Below are 27,269 nucleotides of genomic sequence, written 5' to 3'. Positions count from 1 at the left end.
TATTTTCAAAAGGGGATGCCAAGGCCCAACAGTATTATGGATTTCTTCTTTAAACATTTCAAGGAACAGATAACTCCTATTGAATTTTCTTTAGAAATTTTGGTATTTTTATCATTTTACTTTATTAAACTAGTCTCAGTTTAATACTGAAACCTATCGGTGATATGTTCTAGAAAATAAAAATACAGACTAATTTTTACAGACTTATGAATATAAAAACAAAAATACACACTAAACTTCTAGTTGTGAATATGAATATTAAAGATTCTCAGCAAATTTCAAACATTTCTCTTTAGCATACATTTTCTTAATATAAGTTGGATATAAAATTAATCAATTTGGACACACATTTTGCTTACCACAGTTGTAACTGAATTGTGGTCTGCAGCTAGCACTGTCATAATAGGAAGAAGGCTTTTTGCACAAAGCATAGGAACAGCTGCTTTGTTTATTTGGTTGCTCTGCCTGGATAGGGTTCCTTGGCTTATGTCACATTGTTTTCATTCTTCTTCTGTTAGTTTGAGTTGTGAACAGAATTGTGAAGCCAAAATAATAGAGAAGAGGTGTCTAAGCATGTGGATTGAAGAGAAAAAGAGGAAATGTGTAGGTTTGGTTGGTTTATTTTGAACTACCAATTTATTATTTTAATTGGAGCAACAACAAAACATAGCTTATAACTATAAATCTACCTTTATTACCAAAACAATCATTTTAATATCATGATTTTTGATGACATGGAGTTTTAAAAAATGCAACGACTGTCTTGTGTAACAGCAGACTACTACACAGTTTGAAGTAGAAAAACCATACAGTTGTCTCTAATGATACCAAAAAGACATTGAGTATAGTTTAACATGAAGTCTCCATTTTGTTTTTATTTAAGTAAGCCTATAGTAAACAAGGTACTTGGCAATTATTTGGTTTTTATGATAAATGTACTTATCTCAAACCAACAGCCAACCTCATTCTTAATGTTAACCACTAGGGAAATTCCCACTGAGATCAGAAACAAGACAAGGTTGACTGCTTTCTTCTCTGTTATTAAACACTGTTCCAGAAATTCTGGCCAATGTGGTGAGGAAAAAAAGGGATAATACATGATTATATTTTTTTCTGTCTAGGCGTCACATGTGAGTTACCTAAAGTAATTTAGGAAAAATGAGGGATCAATAAAATCGCTAGATGAAAGATAAAATTGTGAAATTAAGAAGCCAGCAATAATTAGTTAGAAAATATAGTGGAAAGAATATCCCTATCAAGTACCTTTACTACACACACAAGAAGACAAAACAAAATATACTGGAATACATTTAATGATAAATGTATTCTACTGAGGCCTTAATACATTAGAGACACATTAATAGAACATTCAGGCAGGAAGTTTCTATGCTATAAGGATGATCACTTTACTCAAATTAGTGCATAAGTTTCATGAAATTCTAATCAGAACTTTTTCAGGGGAGCCCTTTATTTATTTTTAATCCTCCAGTTAGTTATCTCTATGACTCAATGTCATAAGTGTTTAAAAGAAGTAACTAGACATTGCTGTAGAGCCCCAGTGGGCTGCCGGGCAGAACCTCAGGCAGGTTAGACTGGGTATACAACCCCACATCTTCTTCTGGCTCTGAAGCTAACTGCTTGGAGGCACACTAGTGCGCACCACCTGTGTGCACGTGGAAGTGTATCCTGGAGGGAGTGAGGAGATGGGAGTGGGTGAGTGAGAAGAAAGACCTGGCTTCTAAAAATGACTTGGTTGCTGTGTGAACATGGCCAAGTCATCTTCCTTTTTCTATCATAAGAGTCTCCATGCTTTGGGATATGACATCTCTCAAATATTATTTTAATATTATAAAAAGGTAGACCAGTAGTAACAGAAAGCCATGGATAAAAAGGTGATATGAATTTATATTTAAGCCCTAGTTCTGCCACTTACAAGCTTGAATATCACAGCTATTATAATAATTTAACAATAGTGATAATAATTCTTGACTTTTAATATTTTTGAGCTGTCATTTTTCCTATGATTATTCTTAAGAAAATAACTTTATGAAATATTACATGGTATTTAATATTCATTTTTGGTTGTGAAAATATGAGGGCTAATTGGTAATAGAATAAGACTAGATTACTATAACTGCGTAAGTTTAAATGGTCCAAGGAGATGCAGCACTGTCTATAAGATTAATACTTTAGTGTAATGAAATATTCACTATCATGTGCTTTCTATGAGATGAGAAAAATACTAAACTTGAGTTAATTATTATTATTATTATTATTATTTTGAGATGGAGTTTTGCTCTTGTTGCCTAGGTAATGGCACTGTCTTAGCTCACTGCAACCTCTGCCTCCTGGGTTCAAGTGATTCTCCTGGCTTAGCCTCCTGAGTGGCTGGGATTATAGGTGTACACCACCACGCCCGGCCAATTTTTGTATTTTCAGTAGAGACGGGGTTTCATCATGTTAGCCAGGCTGGTCTCCAACTCCTGACATCAGGTGATCTGCTGGCCTCAGCCTCCCAAAGTGCTGGGATTACAGGAGTGAGCCACCACGCCCAGCCTTGAGTTAATGTTTGAATAGACACACTGGATCAGGCCAGGATCGATTTTTAAAAATATAACCAAAAAGTATGAATACACTTTTACTTTAATTTACTTTTCAGCCTAGTAAGTTATGAACAACTTAAGCCAAATATCTTTCAGCATAAATATCAACATTATGTTATAAAAATCATTCATTGGAGAAGGCTCTCATTCCAGATATAAACTTAAAAAAAATCATTCAGGTAGAGACATAAATTCTATCCTAAAAGTTAGAAAGAAATTGAAAATTTAAAAAAAATTTTCCTTGGTCTTGGCTAGGGACCCTATCATTTATGTATTTATTAATTAAATAGAGATGGGGTCTCACTATGTTGCCCAGGCTGGTCTCAAACTTCTGGGCTCAAGTGATCCTCCCACCTTGGCCTCCCAAAGTGCTAGGATTATAGGCATGACCCACCACATCCAGCCATTTTTTGAAGGCCAAATTTCTAACTATGACATTGACTACAAAGGCATTATTGAATCATGTCATAAATTACTCACATAGCAAGAGTAAGAGGGTAACATATCTGCAACACTTCAGTTTAAGACATCCAGGCCACCTTGCTAGGTTGAGAATCAGTAGGAACTATTGAAATTAGATTACCTTTTCTCCAGGTTACGAGTCTTCCTTTGTAGACTATTCCTCTGTAAAGATGTAAACAGTTACACAGTCGGAAAGTGTTTTCCACAGGCTCTATCAATGCTGCTCAAACTGTCCAGAGCTCTCCCTTCGTTGAAGTGGGAACTTCCACTGAGAAATCCCCCAACTTGAAGACTTCCTTATTTGTAACTAGCAACAGCCAATCATGGCACGATACTGAAATGAAGCAAAGACTATCAGAAAATATTCTGTAAACCACTCGTGACTGTAGTTCTGACTTCCTTTTGAAGCAAAGATACTTTGTGTGAATAGTTAAGGCATTTTAACAGCAGCAGCAGCAGCAGCAACAACAACAACAACAACAAAAACCCAGGAACTGTAAATACAAAAATATTTTTGGATTAAGCGTTTTATGTAAGAAAATTTAAAAGTTCAGTTTATTTGATAAGTGGCTTTTTGACCTAAGAAGCATATTTATAAACAGGAGGTAAAAACCAAATTTGTTTATAGTTGTCTTTATGGCCTACAGAAGTCACTTGGAAGAAGCTTTGTAGTAATAAGGTTTAAGCTCAGTTGCAGAGCCTGAGCTTAGGTACTCAGAAGAGAGATGAAGCAAACAAGGCTCTTAAGACAGCTTTTCTGCCTTGAGAACTTAAGGTTCACTGTTTGTGGGATAAATGTGTGTTCCAGCAAACTTGGGAAATGCTTTACAAATACATGTATTTCTCTTAGGTTACTTAGAGCAAAACATCACATTTTACATGCAAACGGAAGACACCATGTGCACCACAGACATTTTTCTTTGATATAAAATTTTAGAGCTGGAAATGACCTTAGACAACATCTGTTTCATTTCCTTTTTATTACAGATGAGGGAAACAGGAGAAGGTAAATGCTCAATGTCACAAGTAAAGTTAGAAGCAGCACTTAGATTAACATCTGAGTCTTTTGAATCCAAGTGCATTTCTTTTTTTTACTGCACTACACTCTTGGCAAATAAAGTTATTAAGCTGGATAAAAACTGTGTCAATTAAGCAGTCTCCTTTTTCAGCTCCTGCATTCTATAGATGAGAAGTCTGAGGTTTTACCTAAACTTCAACAGTTACTAAAAGGTCTAGAATTTAGAACTTCTGATTCTTAGTCTAGTTTGTTTTCCACTTTGAAACACTGCCCTCTCTTAAATTATATGTTAAATAAACCTGAGATATGCTACTTATGATGAAATTATTCCATAAAAAATAATTTCAAAAGTATCTAAAATGCTGAATAAACTTATGATTAAAAGGCTTCTACTTACTCATCTAGCATACAATGAAGCATTACATTTCTTTCAGAACTATGGGTTTTATAACTATCTCACTGATGAAATGTTAAATATTAAATGCTTGTGTGCAATAGAAAAATAAAACCAACCTATCCAGTGCTGTAAATATGGCAAAAGAAACCAACAAAAAAGTAAGATAGTCACTAGTGAAAGGCAAATTTACTTCTTAAGAATTTACAGTTTTGAATGAGCAAGGTTTTAAAAATACAGCTTTTAAAAAAAGCAGGTCTCCTATCTAGACTGGGAAATGCCCCTTTGGTCTCTTCATCCTCCCTCCTCTATTTACTTTGGCATTTGAGCTTGGCTGACACCCAGCCTCCTGCAGAACTGGCTACTCCTGGGTGTGTTGGCCTCAATCTGGTGGGGCATTGTTTGAGAGAGGGTCCTGCGGCCAAGACAGAGAAGCTACAGTTAGAGAAGCTTTTTGAAGAAATTCTGAGTTCATGAAATTTAAAACCTATGCCACTGACCAGTTCTAGACTAGGCAAAATACGTGAGGCAGATGGAAGTTTTAATTTTTGTTGTCTCTAGTAGTTCCTTTTCGTATTTACCCGCTCCCTGCCTTTTTCTTTCTCTCAGTCATAAATCATGTGACCAGGACTGACAAAAATGCAGAAATTCCTTCAGAGGAGGAAGCAAACTGGTACTAAGCCAGGATTGGCAATGGTTAGGGTATAATGACCAGGGCAGGAGTGGGAGGAGCATCTCCAAGCCCAAGTTAGAGGGTGGGAGGCAAAAGTCAGGTTCGTATTCAGGCAGAGAAGAATGGCTGAGGGGAGTTACTAGTCAAAGAGTGCAGACATCACTGCCCTGGGGCAGCAGGGTTCTCAGGGCAGGTCTGGACGAAAGGCTTCCTTAAGAAGAATCCTGGAAAGTCTTTTTTAGAGAGAGTGGAGAGCAAGAAAGCCAGGTCTCCTAATTGCTAACTAGGATTTAGGAATAGGTTCCCTCCTTCAGAGGGAGACCCAGGTGCCTGAGACTCTGGCCAAGTAGCCAGTTAGGTAGCCAGGCTGCATGGGGTGGGTGTTTGATTGAGAAACTTGGTTCAGATGATCACATGGACACCTACAGGGTGAATTCATGCTCTAGGCACAGTATGTGTGAAAACAGCAGTGTTTTCTAGGCTCTACTTGTTGGTGGGCTGATGCTTCAGGATTTTATTGGCCCATGGCCACAGTGGGGCTGACGCTAAGGGAATTTGAGACCTGCCGGGATGATAGATACTCTTTTTCCACGACCACCCCAACCTCAATAAATTGTGCACTGGGCAGAGTAACCTATATCATTTATTTGCAACTCAATGAAAATTTATGCCAAAGTTTTTCTTCTCCATAGAGGATATTTGCATTTTAGGTCGAGTTGTAGAATTAAAGGTATCCCCATTTAATGAAACTTCTGGTCACAGTGAATGGATGAAAGGGATATAGTGATGTAGGGAGTGGGATAGTATAGGGAAAATGTACTTACTCTTTACAATTCATATACTTAAGATGTTACCTAAGTTGATGATTGGCCTTATACCTGTAGGGACATTTAATTAGCATGCTTGGTCAATTACAGTTGCATCAACCCCCCTCATATAACTTTTGACTCCTCCAAAACTTAACTAATACATCTTACCTATAATATAAAATTGATTAATGAATATTTTGTATATGTGTTATATACTGTATTCTAACAATAAACTAGAGGAAAGAAAATGTATTTAAAAATCATAAGGAAGATAAAATATATTTGCTATTCATTAAGTGGAAGTGGATCATCATGAAGATCTTCATCCTTGTTGTCTTCACATTGAGGAGGCTGAGGAGAAGGAGGAAGATGAGAAGGTCTTGCTGTATCAGTGGTTTGAGGAGTGAAAGAGAAGGAGAAGGTGAAGGGGGAGGCAGGGGAGGTAGGCACACTTGGTATAACTTTTTTGAAATAGAATCACATATAAGTGAACCCACACAGTTCAAACCCATGTTGTTCAAGGATCAACTGTATTTATTATAGTATATAATATTATCTACTATGTGTTAGGCTCCATGCTGGGTGCAGAAGTTCTTAAAATGCTTTTTTTGCTCTTGAGGAGCTCATATTCTTAAGGAGGAGATAGACGTGCAAATGTTTAACTCTGTTCATTGACAAAGTTAAGAGCAGCGATGCATACGAGTGCTAGCTGTGTGGGCAGATAGGCAGTTCTCACAGCTCGAGCTACGCATGAAGAGATGCCTAGATACCCAGGGATTAAACAAACAAGAGAATCAAAGGTTAAAAATTTATTTCATACCCTTCTCCACATTCTCAATAAATCCACTCTGATTTTTTTTTTTTTAGACTAAGCTTGTGGTTTTTTTTGCTTGTTTCCATAGCTTTTTTAGTAAAATAATTGTAAAAATCTTAATTATCTTTTTAACATTGTAGGGGATTATTTATAATCTTTACTCTTTTTTCTTTCTTTCTTTCTTTTTTTTTTTTTTTTTTGAGATGGGGTCTCAGTCTGTTGCTCCAGACTGGAGTGCAGTGTTACAATCATAGCCCGCTGCAGCCTTGAACTTCTGGGCTCAAGCAATCCTCCCACCTCAGCCTCCTGACTAGCTGGGACTACAAGTGGGCACCACTACTCCCAGCTAGTTTTCTTTTTACATTTTTTTGTAGAGTTGAGATCTCACTATGTTGCCCAGACTGGTCTTGAACTTCTGGGCTCAAGCAATCAACCTCCCAAAAGGTTGAGATTACAGGTGTGAGTCACTGCACCCAGCTTATAGTCTTGATGATAGATAGACACAATTTGAGTGTTCTTAGCATCTAGCCTTAAAAAATAAATCTGTGAGGTACATAGGCTAAGTAGTTAAGAAGTAGCTTGAGCATAGTCTTTTTAATTTTCTTTAACTTTTAAGTTCAGGATAAACTTGTGTCATGCAGGCTTGTTGAACAGATTATTTTGTCACCCAGGTATTAAGCCTAGTATCCATTCGTTATTTTTCCTGATCTTCTCCCTCCAGTGTGTGTTGTTCCCCTCTATATGTCCACGTGTTATCATTTAGCTCCCACTTATAAGTGAGAACATGTGGTATTTGCTTTTCTGTTTCTGCGTCACTTTGCTAAGGATAATGGCCTCTAGCTCCATCCATGTTCCTGCAAATAACATGATCTCGTTCTTTTTTATGGTTGCATAATACTCCATGTTGTATACGTGCCACATTTTCTTTATCCAGTCTACCATTGATAGGCATTTAGGTTGATTCCATGTCTTTACTATTGTAAATATTACTGCAATGAACATACACATGCATGTATCTTTATTATAGAGCAATTCATATTCCTTTGGGTACATACCTAGTGTTGAGATTGCTGGGTCAAATGGTAGTTCTGTTTTTAGGTCTTTGAGGAATCGTCACACTGCTTTCCACAATGGTTGAACTAATTTACACTCCCATCAACAGTGTGTGTTTCTTTTTCTCTGCAACTTAGGCGCATTATTTTTGAGAACAAGAATAAAAGTGGGACCCTGGATTCCCCAGAACTCTGTCCTCCCCTTTATATGATAGGTATGTATTTTTGGCTATCAAAAGAAAGAGGAAATTTAGTGATATGTGATAAAACAAAGATAGATTAAAAATAAAAAAAAAACTCTTGACAAACTCAAGTAATAGGCTGATGCCAAAATGAAATTCAATAGGAATAATTATAAAGTTGTTAGTTACTACTCCCCTCCCTACCACCATCCCACAAATGAACAAAAACTAGAAAGGAATTGCATAATCACGGAAAGGGTTGATGAGCTGCAAATTAGTAGCAGTCACACAAAACTAACTTGAGTTTTACTTGAGGTGATAATATGGGAATTCTAAAAATATCCCCAAAGTAATAGGACCTTAGAATTCCCTCTAGAATGAGGGATGCATTAGTCCTGCTTTCTGACCCATCTTTCTGGGTACCACTCTTTAAGACCGCAGACAAACTAGTTATCAAATACTCATCCATATTACATGTATATGATTGCAGGAATGGAGGATGTTTAGCTTAGAGAAACTGAGAAGGAGAGAACTGTATTCAAATATCAAATTCATTTATGTAGCTCCAAGAAAGGCTTCAGACCAGTGAGCCAGAGCTATAAGGAAAAAAAAAAAAATTGGCTTGTTACAGGAAAATGAACATTCCAATAGTCAGAAAACGAGATAGGCCACTTTAAGAGGTAATGAGTTCCTTCTTCCCCGGGAGAAAGGAGACATATGATGAATGACCATTGTTTGGAAATGTAGAAGAGATTAAAATCTCAGATGGGTTAATAATGACAAATACCTGTATATAATTTACTGTGGTCCTGGCACAATTCTAAGTACGTCACATGTATCAGTTTATTTAATCCTTATAATACCCTATAAAGGAAGTACTCTTTTATAGTTTCAAAACTGAGGCATAAGGAAGTAAACTGGCTTGACCAAGTACACGTAGCTATTAAATAGTAAGTGGAAACTGAGGTGTCTGTCTCCAAAGTCCATCCTCTTAACAACTTTTAATGCACCTGGGATTGCCCAATACAGTGCACTTTATCTGGTGAAGATTCTGTCACTCATTGACACATGACATTTTAACGGAGGCGGAAAAAAATTCAGATGCATTCTCTACCACTTTCGATTTCTTCTTTCTTTCTCCCTTTCTTTCTCTCTTTCTTTCTCTCTTTCTTTCGACGGAGTCTCGCTCTGTCACCAGGCTGAAGTGCAAAGGTGCGATCTCGGCTCACTGCAACCTCCACCTCCCGGGTTCAAGTGATTCTCCTGCCTCAGCCTCCGGAGTAGCTGGGACTACAGGCACGTGCCACCATGCCCGTCTAATTTTTTGTATTTTTAGTAGAGACGGAGTTTTACCGTATTAGCCAGGAGGGTCTCAATCTCCTGACCTGTTCATCCGCCTTCCTCGGCCTCCCAAAGTGTTGGGATTACAGGCGTGAGCCACTGAGCCCGGGCTGATTTCTTCTTATGCCTAGTTGTGGAAGCTTCCAGGCTGACAAGAACTTAATGAACTGGGAATATACCACTGTCAGTTCCTGCTCAATACTTACCTGGGTCTTGGGATGGGCATGTTAAGAATAGCATAATTGAAGATGGCAGGAGGATGGGAAGGGAAAAGGAGGGAGATGCAGAAGGGGTGCTGATATGGTTGGGCTTTGTGTCCCCATGATCCCCACGTGTCAAGGAAGAGACCAGGTGAAGGCAGTTGAATCATGGTGGGAGGGAGTTTCCCCCATGCTGTTCTCGTGATAGTTAGTTCTCACGAGATCTAATGGTTTTATAAAGGACTCTTCCCTCTTCGCTTGGCACGCCACCTTCCTGCAGCCTGGTAAAGAAGGCGCTTTGTTTCCCCTTCACCTTCTACCATGATTGCACATTTTCTGAGGCCTCCCCAACCATGCTGAACCGTGAGTCAATTAAACCTCTTTCCTTTAGAAATTACCCAGTCTCGGGCAGTTCTTCATGCAGTACGCAAACGGACTAACACAGGTGCTCTTGTTGAGAAGTGGAGGAGCAAATTAGCCTTGCTGCCTCTTTTCAAATGCCAATTTAGAAAAATAGGGCAACCTGGGAGGAGATTCAATACCATTAGTCAAGGAAGATGATAATGCACATTTGTTTCTGCAGTTTTACTCATCCTTCCATTTTTTTCTTTCTAATCTGTTATGTATAGCTTACTATGTCTCATAAAAAAGTACATGATACTTTCTACAGGGTACTAGGTGAACTATTTAAGTTTCCTTAAAAAGTCTCTGTAAGCTGACAGAATTTAATCAGAAAATGAGGCATCTCACCATTGAAGAATTTGTTTTAGATATTATACATTCTACTTTCTGTTTTATTGGCCAATATAGCAATACATTTAGTTTATTACAAAATAACCTTTCTATTTTGATCTATGCACTGGGATTTCTTTTTTCTAAAGTTGATGAGAAACACCAGCCAAAAGAATGAGCCTCACATGCATTTTTCTTTCTAAATTGAGAAACCCAGAAAAGTGGTTTTGATATTAGGATAAAATAGAAATTACTGAACTCCCCTCAAAGAGGTAAGGAATATATAAATCGTAGAAAACAAATTTGCATTACCTGAAATATATTTTTTTGGAATTATAAATTTATGAAATCGAAATTACTATGAGATGCCTGTCATCAATAATTTTCTATGTGAGAACACAGTAATTTAGTACTGATACAATTACTAATATTAGCAGGATTAATAATAGCTCATACTTGTAATTATCTATAAATGAGAAAGATAAAAAATGTTAGCCTGTCTGTAACCTCTAAGACACAATGGTGGTGAGAAAGAAATCAAAGAGGAGAAGAGAATAGAGGGAGAGATGGAAAGAATAATCCATAAACTCTGAGTTTTTCTATGACTTCAATAAAATAAGTCAGACTCTCGATGAGAGCTGACCTTTGAAAACTGTTTAGCATGACTCCAGGGGGATGTTTGGGAGGATTAACTAGCTGAAGCTTGCAGAGAGATTTCAAAGTTCCTTGTGTGTTATTTATTCCTTGGTTTACCAGTTTAATTCCTTTTTAATTTGATCATATTTGGTGGGATGCCGGAGCCATGATAAAATATCCAATAAACATGGGTTTCAAGTAAAATCACAAGCTATTGTTTAAGGAGGAAAGATTGAGGTAGTTCTAAAAGTGTAGAGGCAATTCTGTGCGTAGACATGCTATTTTTAAAAGATATTTTTAAGTTAAATGACTTCAAATAGGAAACAGACCCAAAGAGATTAGTTGATTTTCTAAATATCAAACAGCTGACTCATAATTTTGACAATTTTTCACTGGCATTAGAGATCCTGGCTTCAAAGTACTTGATCACCTTTGGCATTATAATTTGAAGATGCTGTTATGGTTTGGAAGCTGAGTGGGATGGAATTGGTGAACTTTTTCTAATTACTCAATTGATGAAAGAACTTGTGTGTTTTATTCTTCTTTTGTCATTGGGTTTCAGATTTTAAAATATTGTTTGGCTGGAAAAAAAAAACTTTGTAGAAACACCTCTTTCTCATGGTGTTTATTTATTCTTTAACTCTTCATTCATCAGTTGCAATATGCTGATCTCCTCTTGGGAGAGGGAGCCATAGAACCAAGCCCAGTGGCACTTTCTGCAGCATGTCAGAAGTAACACCCATCTCTTTGCAGAGGAGTTAGGCAAATAGGTGCTGGAGCCGTAATTCCTGCGTTCCAAATGCTGACTTCACCTTTGACAAATGTCTTGTCAAACTTATGGTAGTTTTGAGAATTGAACAAATTAGTATGTGTAAAGGATTTAAAACCCTGAGCACATGGTAAGATTATGTAAGAGAGTTTCTTTGTTGTTCTTTTTTATTCACTGATGTGTTTTTCTTCATTGTCTCTGTAAAATTAAAATATGAATTGGCTGGGTGTGGTTGCTCACGCCTATAATCCCACCACTTTGGGAGGCTGAGGTGGGTGGATCATCTGAGGTCAGGAGTTTGAGGCCAGCCTGACCAACATGGTGAAATCCTGTGTCTACTAAAAAATACAAAAATTAGCCGGGCATGGTGGCAGGCACCTGTAATTCCAACTACTCGGGAGGCTGAGGCAGGAGAATCGCTTGAACCCAGAAGGTGGAGGTTGCAGTGAGACGAGATCACACCATTGCACTCCAGCCCGGGCGACAGAGCAAGACTCCATCTCAAAAAAAAAAAAAAAAAAAAAAAAGAAAAAAAATTATAATGTGAATTCATACAAGTTTTGCAGGAAAACTAGATAGAAATTATTTAAGCAAGATCATTTTTGTTTGTCTATGCAACTTCTGTATTGCCTTTTCCTTTTTCCCCTTGTAGCCTATGTACTGTTTGGGAAACAAACTCCACCCACTGTCCATGGGTAGGCTAGGACTGGCTCAGACCACTCAGTACATTATATTTCCCCGACCTTTGTTATTGGCTGAGGGTGGAGTGCATGACATGAGCCAGTCTTAACATTGGTGAATACCAGGACTCTTGCTTGGTTTACAGAGCTGAAAGTAAAAGTGAAGCACAGCCCTCATTATTTAAGCTGACAATCAGCCTAACGCTACAGGGGCTTCAACTACAGAATAAAACCATCATCACGAGATGGCCAAAAAGAGAGATGGGGAAAAAATTGGTCTTTTAAAAATTTTAGGCCGGGCGTGGTGGCTCACACTTGTAATCCCAACACTTTGGGAGGCCAAGGCAGGCGGATCACAAGATCAAGATATTGAGACCAGTCTGGCCCACATGGTGAAACCTCATCTCTACTAAAAAGTACAAAAATTAGCTGGGCATGGTGGCACTCGCCTGTAGTCCCAGCTACTCGGGAGGCTGAGGCAGGAGAATTGCTTGAACCCGGGAGGCAGAGGTTGCTGTGAGCCAAGATCGTGCCACTGTACTCCAGCCTGGGCACACAGCGAGACTCCGTCTCAAAAATATATATATACACACATATATATATGGGCACATATATACATATATATATGGGCACACAGCGAGACTCTGTCTCAAAAAAAATATATATATTTATTTACTTTTGAGACACAGTCTCGCTCTGTCACCCAGGCTGGAGGGCAGTGGCATGATCTCAGGTCACTGCAACCTCTGCCTCCTGGGTCCAAGCAATTCTCACGCCTCCGCCTCCTGAGTAACTGGGATACAGGTGCACGCCATTGTGCCCAGCTAATGTTTGTAATTTTAGTAGAGATGGGGTTTCACCATGTTGCCCAGGATGGTCTTGAACGCCTGGCCTCAAGTGATCCATCTACCTTGGCCTCCCAAAGTGCTGGCATTACAGATGTGAGGCCCTGTGCCTGGTCAAAACATGGGTCTTTAATAATATTGCTGAGCCACTGAATCAAACAACTTTAAAGCTCCTTCTACCTCTTGACTTTTGAATTATGTAATCCCCAAGGTTCCCTCGTATTGTTTAAGCTAGTTTGAGTTGGATTTTCTGTTACTAGCAATTGAAATCTTCTTGCTATAATACTCTATATGGTCAAAAAGGAGTCATGAATACAACAATAACCACAACAAATTGCCTTTATGGAGATTTGCTCTATGTCAAACACTGCTCTGAGTATTAATCTTTACAACAATCCTGTGAGACAGGTATCATGGCTCTCAATCATTACCACTCTCAGTGTGGGACTCTGAATACCATATTCAACGTATCATGACTGCAGATCTTGCATTTCCAACATGACCTGTTTTGGCTTATTTTGTGATTATGTGTGTGTGTGTGTGTGTGTGTGGGTGGGTGGGTGGGTGAGTGGGTGGCTTTTTGAGATGGAGGTCTCTCTATTGGTACTGATACAATTTCTAATATTAGCAGGATGAATAGTTCATACTTGTAATTCTCTATAAATGAGGAAGATAACAAATGTTAACCTATCTAACCTCTAAGACCCAATGACAGTGAGAAAGAAGTAAGAGAGGAGAAGGGAATAGAGGGTCAGATGGAAAGGATAATCCATAAACTCTGGGCTGCAGTGCAGTGACCATTATCAGGTATGATCATAGCTTATTGCAGCCTTGAACTCCTGGACTCAAGCAATCCCCTATTTAGCCTCCTGGGTAGATGGGACTACGGACTACAGATGTCCCTGCACCTGGCTTAGTTTGAGATAATATTTTTGCGGAAAACAGATGTATAAAGTCTAGCTAGTCAGGCTCCTTTTCCCTGTTCCCTCCAGATAATTTTTAAACTGAACACAGAACATATTCATTTGGGTACAACACTGAAAATTAACAGTTGATTAAGTCCCTTGTATATTTCAGTTTGAATTTTTAGTTTCAGGGTTTTGTTTTATTTGATTTTCTGGTTGAAGGTTTAATATGAGAAACTATCTTTCTTGGATTTGAATGCTCACTGGTTTTTTTCTATGTCATTTGTTGTAATCAGGATAGTAGAGTCGTTTGAAATAGATTACTCTGGCAGAAGGGCACACTATCTTTCTGGTTCTTTGCATACTTTAGGTTTTTAAATAAGTGCTTTGAAAGTTTATTCCTTAGGAATGAAGGCCTTTTCCCCCAACCCCTCTTATACCAGTCAAGGTTCAGTCAGGAGACAGAAATCAGATAGTAATTTCAACAGGGAAAGGTTAGTATAAATAACTATTAACTATACCAGGTGCTGATCTATAAAGGAGTAAAGATAACACAAAAGGATATCTGGGACTCAGGGAGGGTATCCAAAGAAGGAACAAATGTGGGAAAGAGAACCTCCTTCCTAAGGCCAGAATTCAGACCACAGTGGAAAAGGTGTGGTTGTAGACCACAAGATTCCAGAGAAGTGTGCTTGGTTGCCCAGGCCAGAACTGGTCCACAGATGCTGAGCAATGAGTAAACCACCCCTCCAAAGTGCACGTGTGCCAAGGCTGGGAAGCTGACTTTCGGGACACCTGTGAGATTCACTGGGAAGCTGTCAATAGGAATGCCACTGCGATTCGATGAGGAGCCATCAGTATGTATGCCACTGCAACTTGATGGGGTGTCACTAGAGCAGCCTTACATGCACAGTTGGCAGCCATGAGATAGGAACAAGAAGAAAATAGAAAACACCAGAATCAGGAAGAGAAGTCCTATTCATCTTGTAGTGTTTCTCCACCTCCATATACTGACAAAGCTTGACACTGTTGACACTGTTGTCACTGCAAAGAAAATATTTCAACATTCCAGCTTCATTTTTGCTGAGCAGCCAATAAAAGGTGGCTTTGAAGCTGGGATGCAATACATACTTAGCTGGCACACTTTTGAATGCAGGGAATAAGTTTTCATTATACCCTGTTATGTCAACATTCAGCAGTAGCTTTGTTTAAGTATATTACCTACATTATATGAAGGTCAGTGAAGCAGATGTTAACTATAAAATGTCTTTACAGGTGTAGTCCCCACCAACGTCTTGGGGCTCCTCAAATCTTCCTTGAATGATGTCTGAAATAGGTTAGATCTTTATTTGTAGTATAATACTTTGACCCCAGCTAAAATATAACTACCTCATGAATGAGAACTATTATACTGTTATTGGCTATTAAACTTTAAGATGATTGAAGGTGGTAAATTACCCCAAGAGGCTGAGGAGAGGACTTTAACTGACTGCCTGTATTTTAATCAACATTCTTTCTTGAAACTTTTGACAAATGGTATCAAACCATGTTAATGAGCTCTCAGAGTATTCTCTCTTATTTTCTATCCACAGAAACATGGTTAAAACCTTGAATATACTCTTGTCTGAACATATGTTTATGTTAATGAGGAAAGTTTACTTTAGGAAGAAAAATTGTTTCTATTTCTGACATGATAAGATGTAGTAACAGGCTACAAAACTTCAGACTTTATGTGATAGAACATTTGAAGATATGAAAGTTTATTTCCTCTTCTTGAAAGATGTTAAAACTTTATAAAAGACACAGAATTCTAAATTGACTTTTTAGGTTAATTTAAAATTTGATGGGGTATGGTTCAGAAAGTTTGTGCAGCTATAAGATATAGAGCACTTAAACTTATAAGTAGCAGAATCTTTTTTCCCCGTCCATTAACCAGTTTATTTGATGTGCTATCTGCTGGAGCTGCCATAACAAAATACCACTGATCAGGTATTTACAGAAGTTTATTTTCTCACAGTTCTGGAGCCTGGAGGCTCAAAATTAAATTGCTGGCAAGGTTGATTCCCTCTAAAGGCCATGAGGAACGAACCCATTCCAGGCCTGTCTCCTTGGCCTGCAGTTAGCTGCTCTCTTCTGCTCCTTCACAGGGTGGTTTCCCTGTACAGGCAGGTCCCTTGTGATTGTGTGTGGCTAAATTTCCTCTTCTTATAAAGACACCAGTCTGATTAGATTACAGCCTACCCTAGTGGCCCCGTTTTAACTTGATCATCTCTTTAAAAGTTCTATTTCCCAAAACACTTTCTGAGGTTATGGGGGTTAGGGCTTGAACACACAAATTTGATGGGACTCACTTTAGCCCATAACATTGGATGAACTAAGCATGATATATGCAGAAAGCAACTTAATTTCTTTTCTCACCACTGCCTTTTATCTGTGCTATTTGAATTTCTAGATCAGCTGTTTGAGTGGCTTCTTAAATTCATAATTTGGGTTCTTAATCTTCTCTGTTCTAGGGTTTCTGATGAAAATCAGAGGTAACAGAAAAAAACCTACATATACTGCTATATGCATCAGTAATTTTACTACTGAGACAATTTGAAGTCAAAGTTTAGATTCAGGCCGGGCGTGGTGGCTCACGCCTGTAATGCCAGCACTTTGGGAGGCTGAGGCGGGCGGATCACGAGGTCAGGAGATCGAGACCATCCTGGCTAACACAGTGAAACCCCGTTTCTACTAAAAATACAAAAACTTAGCCGGGCATGGTGGCAGGCGCCTGTAGTCCCAGCTACTTGGGAGGCTGAGGCAGGAGAATGGCGTGAACCCGGCAGGCGGAGCTTGCAGTGAGCCGAGATTGCGCCGCTGCACTCCAGTCCAGGTGACAGAGCGAGACTCCGTCTCAAAAAAAAAAAAAAAAAGTTTAGATTCAGGTTATATCTAAACAGAACAAGACGGTTTGATTTGTGGACTTGTTTTCTCAAAGTATTGCTTCAGTCAATATGGTTGGACCAGTTTGGTGTGTAGAATTAGTCTCAGGGACGTTCATCATTCTTTCAGGGTGGCTCCCAGACAGGTGAGTGGATAGACTGGGTAAATGGGAGTAATTTTGTAGGTAGGGCTGACAGAGAAGATTTCCAAGAGATCTACTTAAGGTCTCTTAGGCCTTCTTTACCAGGAAGCCTGAATCAAGGGGCTTCACTTAGCATCCATCTATCGCTGATCTGTGTTCCTGATCCTCAAATAATGACCTAATTCTGTTCTACCATGTTCCTAATTTTGGCATGTTCACCAGACTCAAACAGCCTGTGTTCCTGTGATATTTCTGCTTTACTCCTGATTTCAATTATGTTTCCAATCCTGGATTTACAATCTGGGCTTGATTCCTGCTACTCCCTTGCTTGAGTTCTGTTGTCTGTGGCCTTGAATTGCTTGACTATGAATCATTCCATTTCATGACTCAGCAGGAAGCACCCTGCCACTGCTTTCACAGCTTGCCTGCTCGTAAAGATTTCAGAAGTTTTTATTTCTCTAATTTCGAAAGCATTTTCTTTGGTTTCTTCTTTATTGTCATTGATGCCAGTTTCAAAGCATAGGAAAACAGAGTTTTGCCTTCTCTACAAATCCAACAGAACTTCTTAAAAGTGATTACAAAATTAAATCCTGACAGCGACTCAGGAACTTGTTTCTCTTTTGGGTACTTATCCTGTGTGGGCTGCTCATAAATGTAAAGCAATCAGCGGCAACTTGGTGGGAATCAAACATTTATATTCTGGAAAAACTGAAAAAACAAAGCTCTCTTGTTTAGGGCTGGCGCTTCCTCAATACACAGGAAAGAGGATTGCCATAACTAGGACATCACAGAACCTATCTATGTGGACCAGAAGGTAGGAGAAGGAAGCTGGGATGGGGCAAATAGAAATCAGCCTTTTAGGAACAGCTCGTGTCTATTGCACAGAGCATGGAAAGGATGATAAACCTGGAAGTGGTTTAGGTTGGTACTGACTTTCAAACCAGATTCATTCTCTGCACAAAGACCCTAGTCTTTGTTATTGATGAAGAAAATATCATCAAAAGTTTCTCCTGTTACTTAAGCCTACTGTAGTACCTAAAGTGGAGTGTATAGACTATTTTTTATGATGAAGTTTTTATAAGACCAGGTGAAATGAGAAGGATAAGGCTAGTGTAGTGATTTTTCCTTTAAAGCTAAATTTATTCACTTTTAAAGAACTGTTTTTTATTCTGAGATTAGTTCCCTCCTAATTAAGTCTTGGTATTAACATGTGCTTTAAAAAAATAAAACAACACTGTTAATGGATGGTAGTTATTTGTTTTTATATCTTTGCTTAGCTAATTAAAGATTAGCGATCTTATATCAGTCCCCAAATTGTTTTTGAAAATATTACCTACTTCATAAAATCCAAACATTTTGGAAGTTCTGATTGAAGCCACACACTATCCAGTGATACAACAATGGGGAAAGGAACAGGAAACCTAAATTAGCAAGAGACCATGTTCTTTGAAGGATAGCGAATAGAGGGTGGGGCAAAAATGGCATCAAACCCCAGACTCAGTTTATCCAGAAAGTCTCTCTCTTCACCATGGTGCTTCCTATGCACTGAATATAAAAGTGGGTTATCATAAATGGATTGTGTTTTTCCATAGGAGCAATGCTTTAATTATGGGATATACTTTCATCCAAACACTCAACATCAAATATATCAGAAATGGTAAACAAAGAATGTCTCACAAAAGAAAAAAGAACTTCAAACAGTTGAAGTCTATTCTGCCCACAGTTAGAGGTGAAAAAGACCATGGATATCCTTGCTATTTAAGTGTGATCAGCAGGTTGGAGACATCAGCATCATCTGGGCCATTGTTAGAAATGCAGAATCTCAGGGTCCTGCCCCTGCATTTCTGAATCAGAACCTACATTTTAGCAAGATCCTCAGGTGATACTTATGGACATCTGCTTGTTTTGTAGAGGAAAACCAGGACCAAAAGGGCTAGCAAACAGAACAAAGTCTATTATGACCCCACAATGGGAACAATCTAAGGGCAAGATTAGGAGACGAGCCCAGAGCAGACAGGGCACACAGGGCCAGGTTAAGACATCAGGAAGGTTGAAAGGAACAGCTGTTTAATAGGAAATGCTGCTGAGATGTGCCTGGAAAGTCATGGCAAACTCACAGCACTCCTTCTTGGGAAGAGATGATGTGGTTCTTCCATAATCCCATCCAGTGTTTTGGCTGGAGTTGGGACTCAGAATAATCAGTGGGGAGTACAGTGGGAAACTCTGACATGGTAAATAAGAGGGGAAAATGTAGTCAAATCTCCCTCATCCTACATCCCTCAGGCTGGTCATTAAAATCACCCAGAGAGCTTTACAAATGCCCCACCTCCCAGTGCCTGGGTGCTACCCATAGAGATTCTGATTTAATTGTACTGAGGTCTGTCCCAAGCATCAGTAATTTAAAAATGTCCTCAGTTGATGGTTATATGTGGTCTGCATTGTAAACCCTGAAATGTTATTGCTTTAAAGACCTGAAAGGGAAAAACAGTATTTACAATCCATAAAAAAGCAGCTCTACTATAGCATAAATATATGCCATATAAATTAGTACAAAAATTGGAGTAAGCATTTAATTAGAAATTTTATTTAATTATGTTAGAATTTGGAATGATGAGGGGGAGCATGGATTTGAAGGTATTTTAAACCACAAATAAAGTATTTGTTTTCATCTTATTTAAATTTCCTGTCACAAACAGATACTCAGAAGTATAAATTGGGATTAAGACTCAAGAGGCCTGGATCTGCTCTGTGACCTCTTGCTAGTGATTAACCGTTGTTGAAACTGATGAATGCATGGGTGAAGGTGAAGAGTGAGTGTTAATTAGACTGCCTTGAAGTGGAGTGGCTCCACAAAAGGCTAATCTTGGAAGCGTGGAGATTATTTTTTATTACCTTGACGCCTAGTTTGCAAATTCCTATGAAGGAAAGTATCAAGAAGCTAACTTTTATTGGGTGCCTATTCTGGGCCAGGCTAGGTTTTCTCATGTCATTTTCACAACTACCCTTTAGATATTTTTCAAAAGATCAAGCAGGCTGGGAGACTGAGTAACCTGGACACAGGTGGTAAATGACAGATACAGTTTTTGAACTCAGGCGTGCCGGTCTTCAGAGCCTATTGTCTTTCTATGGCACACATGCTGTGCTCTCCAGAGAAGAGAGGAGCCTGCTATAGTATCTTTTCTCTCCTTCTTTATTTTTTTCTTTTTTTGAGCAGGGTCTCACTCTGTCACCCAGGCTGGAATGCAGTGGCATGATCATGGCTCACTGCAGCCTTGAATTCTGGGGCTCAAGCCATCCTTCTGCCTCAGCTTTCCAGGCAAGTGGGACTACAAGTGTGCACCACCACGCACAGCTATTTTAAACAACGGTGTGTTGATATAGAGTCTTGCTATGTTGCTCAGGCTGGTTTCAAACTCCTGGACTTGAGCAATCTTTCCACGTTGGATTCCTAAAGAAGTGGGATTAGAGGCATGAACCACTGTGCCTGGCCTAGCATGTTTATAGCCATAAAGATGTGTCTCACACACGATAGATGGCTGCTAATTATTTAAGAAGGAACAACTTACTTATGAAACACATATTGGCTGAAGGTCTACAGCTGTGCCTTACATCATGACAGTGGGCCATGGCCATGAACTCTATTTCCCTTTACTTCTCCTCATCTCCTATCATTCTCTTTTTGGTAATTCTTCAACTATTCCCACCCTGTGATACGCTTCTTCTCTCCTTGTGGAGCTGAAGAGCCAAATGCTGACCCAGCTCCCAGATTCCCTTTAGTTGCTGGTCCTGGCCTGGCAGTCTTTGGAAGTATAGGTGAAGGGTCAAACTGGCCCAGGTCTGGAGGTACCCAAGAAAAGCCAGAGATGCATGGTGCTTGAACCTTGATATGTGTTAGACTCAGGTACAGAAATGGAATAAAATTGTAGGCTCTGTTGGGGGTCAGAACACATACCCCAAAGTATAGCACCATAGGAACTGAGAAAACAGCTGAAGCAATAAGGTAGTTCTCCGACTTCCTCCCATGTTTCTCCCCTGAGAGCTAGCCATCAAAGAATTCTGACCTCCCCCTCCTGAAAGTAGGTCATAAGATCCTCATGTGACAGGTGTCCTGACCTATACCTCCAGGGAAGGAATGTCACACAGAAAGGTCAAGAAGAATCTGCATAAATAGGCCTTGTGGAGTTTCCCCCAGTTTGTTACCATTAGCTCATACCCTTTTGTCCTCCAATCATTTCTGCATGACTGTCCACAGAAATACACAGTTTTCCCTAGGTCTTTGGTTCTTCATTTCGGAAGCCTCTGGTGTCACATAAACCTTTTGTAAAATAAATTGTATGCTTTTCTCTTGTTAAACTGTCTTTTGTTATAGAAATGTTAGCCATGAACCTTGCAATGGGCAAGGAAAGAAATCTTACCACCATACAGCTACTACATTCTAATTTAGAGATTAATTAAGTCTTCAATAGTTAACATGATGGATTCCTAAGACCCTGTTTATTTCTGATTTATTGATGGGACTGAATAAAACAGACTGTTCTCAAAAATTTATACTGGGACTTCCTCTTCCATATGATTTGGTGTATTCAAGACTACTTGAATCACTAAAGCTGAGCTCAGGAGAATTTTTTTTTTTTTTTTTGATGGCAACTCCACAAAATGGGTGCTAAATATTGAATAACCAAAATGAAAGCTGTAGTTTTGCTGGGGCTGAACTAGAAAAGGTACTAGAAATGAGTAATTCTATTAAAAAATCAGTGAATTGATAATAGTCGTAAGATGGATTCTGCAACAGAAGCAGTCCTGTGTTGGTTTGGGACAGCTGTATGGGCACGTGACTGTCACAAGTTATGGTTTCAATACTAAGCATAGTGTGAGCACTCATTAATCTGGTAAGGATTAGCTAAGTGGAAAATTCAATTTTGTAACTAGTTGGAAACTTACTCAGTGCATTATTTTGGGTTCTTCCCACCTCCAGCTTAATGTTTGACTGATTTCCTCTTTACTCAGAATTTACATGAGAGTAATAAGAATGATGATAATGTTTATGATTTGTTAGATACACAACTGTCCTAGATACCTGCATGTATTAGTTTTGAAGTTAAAAGCTTATAAATAGAACTTACTGTAGCTAAATAGTGTCAACTTACATCTCTTATTCCAATGCTGTGCCATTTCCAGAGACACCAGCATCACTGTTACTGAGCTTCCTTGGGGCTGTTCTTGGGTAGGGCAGATGTTAGAGCTGAAGATTGTTCTCTGTAAGTCACGGAAATACAAGCCATACTCTGTTCAGCTGTCTATGTGCACTGAAGAAACTGAATACTAGCAGTGGTCTTGGCAGGGTCTGATCCAGCACCTTTGTTTCTTAGTACAGTCAAAAAAGCACAAGAAAAGGGAACAATTCTGTATTCACAAGTCATCTGTTATATTGAAGCAGCTCCTGGCAGGCATTTTTGATGAGGTGAAATCATGCAATGAAGGAGCTTTAAAATAGGCAGACTTACAGCTGATTTGTTCTCTCTTCTAGCTTTTATGTTAACAAAAGAACATATCTGGGCGAGGAGAGTTTGGGCTGAATGTTGGCTGGTCCTCAACCTCTTGCCTGAGCTGCTGTGTAGTGTACCTCCTGAACATTTCATGATGTTCCTGACACAAGATACAGTGCTGTTTATAAAATAAAGGTGGTTTAAGAAGAGTATTTCATCTTGAGAGCCTCTATATCATACGTTTACTAGGTAGAAGGAAAAAATTATGTCTTCCTAACTTGAAACCCTAAGAACAACTACAACAAAAAACAAATATATTCAATTCCGATAGGCCAGTTGGTAACTTTTGCACTCAAAGCAAAATTTATTGTGAATTCTAGTTTGGCCAGGTGACCCATGGATTTCCAGGGAGGGAAAATGCAGATACCTGAGGCCATTAAGGGCAGAGGGAGAGAATGTGATTTCTAGTGAATTAAGAAGTCTTGATGAAAAGAGGTTACATATTAGTGGGAAGATGATAGGAAACAAAAAGATCATAATGTATTCATAATGTATTAAAGTGAAATCTAAGCCCCATGAGAAATCAAGGTAAACAGAATGAGTCGCCTTCACCTATTCTCTTGTTTCATAATACTTACAAAATAGTGTTGCTAATTTACTTAGTAGAATTGTTAGGCAGAGCCTGCAATTAGGATTTCCAAGCTCTGTCACAGTCTATCTCTTTAGCTCAATTGTAGAAAAAATACAGACGACTTTCCCGTAATCTGACAACTCTTGACATTTTCTCTTGTCGTTTTTTTTCCAATACAGAAGATATTAGTTGCAATCATGTACATGCAATTTTGTACTCTACATTTTTTTCTATTTTCTAATGCATATTTTTATATTGCTTAATGGTTGTTTTAGTGATAATTTATAAAAGCTGAAAAATATTCCATGAGTTGATACATTGTACTTTAACTGTTTTTTTATTGTTGGATATTTAATTCAAGAATTCTTTTAGACTTCTTGCCTTTTGATAAATGAAATTAAACTGTGTGTATCATTAAGAGAGACTTGTTCTTCAGAAATTATCCTATTTAACTGAAATATATACCTCTTGCTTGTTTGCCTTTTAATAAATGGCTTATGCTTGTGTCTTATATTTTATGAGACAATTTATAAGATAACATAATTATTGAAATTCTATTGGTGACAATTTCAGAGGAGCTGTTCTCAAACCTTAGTGGCTATAAGAATCACCTGTGGTACTTGTTAAAATGCACATTTCTGAGCTCTATCTTCAGATGTTCTGATTAACTAGATCTTGGGTACTGGCTGAGGCATTCTCACATAGAGGGTTATATAGCACAGGTAGGTAAGCATTGTCTTTACGGAAATTTAGAATATCATTTAGCACAATGTTAGTCAAATTAACCACAGAATGCTGGAATATCTTTAATTGCATTTAGGATAACTTTTTAAGGCAGCTTGTAAAATCTCATTGTTCTTGTGCCTACAAGCAGAAAGTCTAGTCTGACTTTATGTCAAAACTCACCAGGCAGCGAAGAGGAAGTTAAGACCAGGAGAACGAATAAGAGAGCTCTTACCCCTGAGGTGGAAGACAGAAAGGGCAGAAGCCTTGCCAGCTGCGTGTTTGAGATGATGAGAGGACTGGAGAAGATGTAAAGACTCAAGAATCATAGATCCATACTCTTCTCCAGCTACAAAGTGATGTGATAAAGATACAGCAAACCTATTTGATAAGAAATCTAAACAGCGCTTTCAATAAAAGTAGTGTTTAAACATATTTAGTTAGCTTTATAGTTTGACAAAACTAAGGGTTTAAACTCATATTCAGCACTTACAAAAAAAAGGTATTTCCACCTTATCAGAATAAAATATCTGTAAATTTGTCATACTTTCCCCAAAGTCATTAGAGAATAAAAGTGTGAATAGGACCCAGTATGTTTTTGTATGATGTTCTCCTATTTTAGTGTCCATCATGAAACTCAAAGCATTTGTCAGACTGTTCTTTTTCCTTTATTTCTCAAAATAAGCAGTGAGTGGGCAAATATCATTCCTATTTTGTAATTACAGAAAAAAAAGCACTGAAAAGTGAAATGTTTTGCTTATAGTTCCACATCAGCTAGTTGATCTTCTACTGAATTCTGGAGGGCTGAGGTCATACTTCTTTAAATTTTTTAAGTGCTACAGCAGGCTTAGCACTGCTGGGAGAACTTTTCCACGGATCTGTCACATATCTTAGGAGCAGAGACATCGACTGTCTCTTGCCCAAGAATGTCTTTGATGAAGTTTGTACAGCAAACAGTCTTTGAAGACAGAGATAGCATCTCCCTTTGGTGCAAAGGCAGGGCATGCTGGCTGTCCAGTATAAAAGATTCAAGTTCCCTAAATTCAAAGTCCCTTTCCTGAAATGCAAACCACTGCACGTGCAGGCATTCATCTGAGCCAATCTGCATTGCTTCTGTGGGATCTGGGGACAAGGGAAAAATATGGTATTCATGCTGCTTGCTGTGCCATCAGTAATAAAGTCCATTGTCTTTGACCCAAGAGTCTTACGTCATCAGCCAGCATCCACGAATCTGTGGCAGACTAACTTGTTAGCTAATCAATGGAGTAAAATCTCACAGCCTTCACAGTTCTTGACAATCACAAAATGGTGTTCAATTAAAGATTGTAAAAGCGAACAAGACCCAAATAATAGAGTCTAAGTCTTCTGGCGGTAATTCAGGGTACTTGGAAAAATCTGAACCACCCTATAAAGTGCAGCCAGAGAAGCAGTGACAACCACACATGCCCTGGGGAGAAACAGATAACCTGTTTTGAGTAAAATAACTGCTGACAAAGGTGGTTCATCTAATTGAAGCTATTGAACTTGGAGTTACAAATTTGTGTGGATAATGAATGTTCTTAAAGTTACTGAGCTGGCAGGAAATCTAATTTTTGTCCTTGTTCTCCTTTTCCTTCAATCTAGAGGTTTGCATTTTGCCCCGAAAATGAGGGCAGAGCCAGTATGGTCCATTATGGTCACTTCTGATCTGCTCTTTGTCTAAGCCAGTATGGTGCCTTGAAGCAGCTGATTCTGTGCTTCTGTGCTGATTTGGCGCGGGCATCTCTGCTGAGGTTCCACCCAGGCAGGGAAGTGAGTTCCCAGGCTCCTTGCTCTCTTTCCAGATGAGGGGAAGCCCTCTCTCTCCGTTAGGACAACTTCTCGTTATACACATAACATAATACCTTCAAGAAGCTTATACTTTTTGAAAAACAAAATCAGGAGTGAAACATATCCTGGAGCAAAGGAGTCCAAAGGATTTTGGCTCTTTTTCTGGAAAGGGTCTGAAGAGGAAAAATAATTTGAGAATAAAGCACAGTTAAGTATTCCAATAAATCATCCAGCTACACTGTGTTTTATATCTTTTCCTTCTTTATATTCTTCTTGAATCCTTTCCCTAATAAAAATGGGTGAACATTTTTGGAGTGTTACATGGATTGTTTTAAGGGTGCAAGTTCTAAGACAGTAGCCTGGGCGTTAGAGGGGAGTTAAGGAAAGAGGTGGTGCGCACAGAGGGTGAGCAATACAAATAGAAAACCTTTAAGTTGGTCTCTTAGGCTTTAGCCCTCTTAGTTCTCTTCAACTAGTAACCCTTCCTCCCCGTATCAGGCTCTCAAGGTAAAACTAACCAGCAAAATGCCTGCTTAAGCAACACTTTTACAATTGAAGACTATGTAAATGACAATAAAACACTGGCAATATGTGCAGATTCTCTTGCATACTAGATTCAGAACAGAAAATATGGTCTGTCTTGACTCTCACTGCTGTCAAGTGTTTAAATTGTCCTTCCAGCATATATTTAAAACACATTGTCATTGCAATGTTACCAAACAGTGAGCAAGTCAATGTATCTGAGACCACACAATGATTGACATTTTATAAGTCAAACAGAGAGACATGGAACCTCATTCTGTGACTGCTGTTTCCAGCTCTGAGGACTGCTGATACAGTTTCTGACAGTATGGGGAGATGTGTAATGTTGGTTCAGAACCACAAGCTGTAGAGTCAGAAGGTAGCCTCAACTCTTTGGTCGCTTGGCACATGCTCCTTCCTGGAATGAGAGAGAACCAACTCAAAGGACAGTGATGTCACTAACACATTTTCAAGCAGTTGTTCTTTTTTGTGTGAATGTTGGGGTATTCTCATTCTGTTATTTTCCGTCTTCTTTTGGGTTTGGGAAAGATGAGCTTATCTAGGTTAAATGTAGGGCCACTTATAAGATCACAGAGCAAGGCAAGGGGGAGACACAGACCTTCTGGGTCATGACACACGGTCATACATGGGTGAGAAAGGTTCTTGTCCTCAATTAAAATCATTTACCAAGTTTCTCACATACCATCAGAAAATTTAAACTAAGATTCAACTTTTAAAATTTAATTTGCACTTGAAATGAAAGGACAGTCTAAGCTTTTTAGTTAGAATAAAAATTTATCCATGCAGCTGCCCCAACTGAGTTAGGGTGAGATATTTTTTGTCCCTAGATTGTGAGCCATTGTAGAAGGCAGAAATTGCATTTTTAATCTTTGTATTCTAAAAACGTAGCTCAGTG

The 27,269-nt window shown here is 38.7% G+C and overlaps 1 protein-coding gene and 1 long non-coding RNA gene across 2 annotated transcripts in view; one reads left to right on the top strand and one right to left on the bottom strand.

The window, feature by feature from the left end:
• Positions 1-3,384, bottom strand: part of TANK (TRAF family member associated NFKB activator) — a 105,034-nt gene extending 101,650 nt beyond the window's left edge. The window contains exon 1 of the mRNA XM_015110165.3: positions 3,187-3,384. The gene's annotated coding sequence lies outside the window, so the exon portion shown is untranslated. The remainder of the gene's footprint in view (positions 1-3,186) is intronic.
• Positions 1-27,269, top strand: part of LOC144333389 (uncharacterized) — a 73,081-nt gene that overhangs the window by 25,521 nt on the left and 20,291 nt on the right. The window lies entirely within an intron of this gene.

Source organism: Macaca mulatta, chromosome 12 (genome assembly GCF_049350105.2).
Source record: "Macaca mulatta isolate MMU2019108-1 chromosome 12, T2T-MMU8v2.0, whole genome shotgun sequence".
NCBI classification, from domain to species: domain Eukaryota; kingdom Metazoa; phylum Chordata; class Mammalia; order Primates; family Cercopithecidae; genus Macaca; species Macaca mulatta.
Note: the sequence above shows the minus strand (reverse complement) of the source record. Positions and strands in the feature narration are given on the sequence as shown.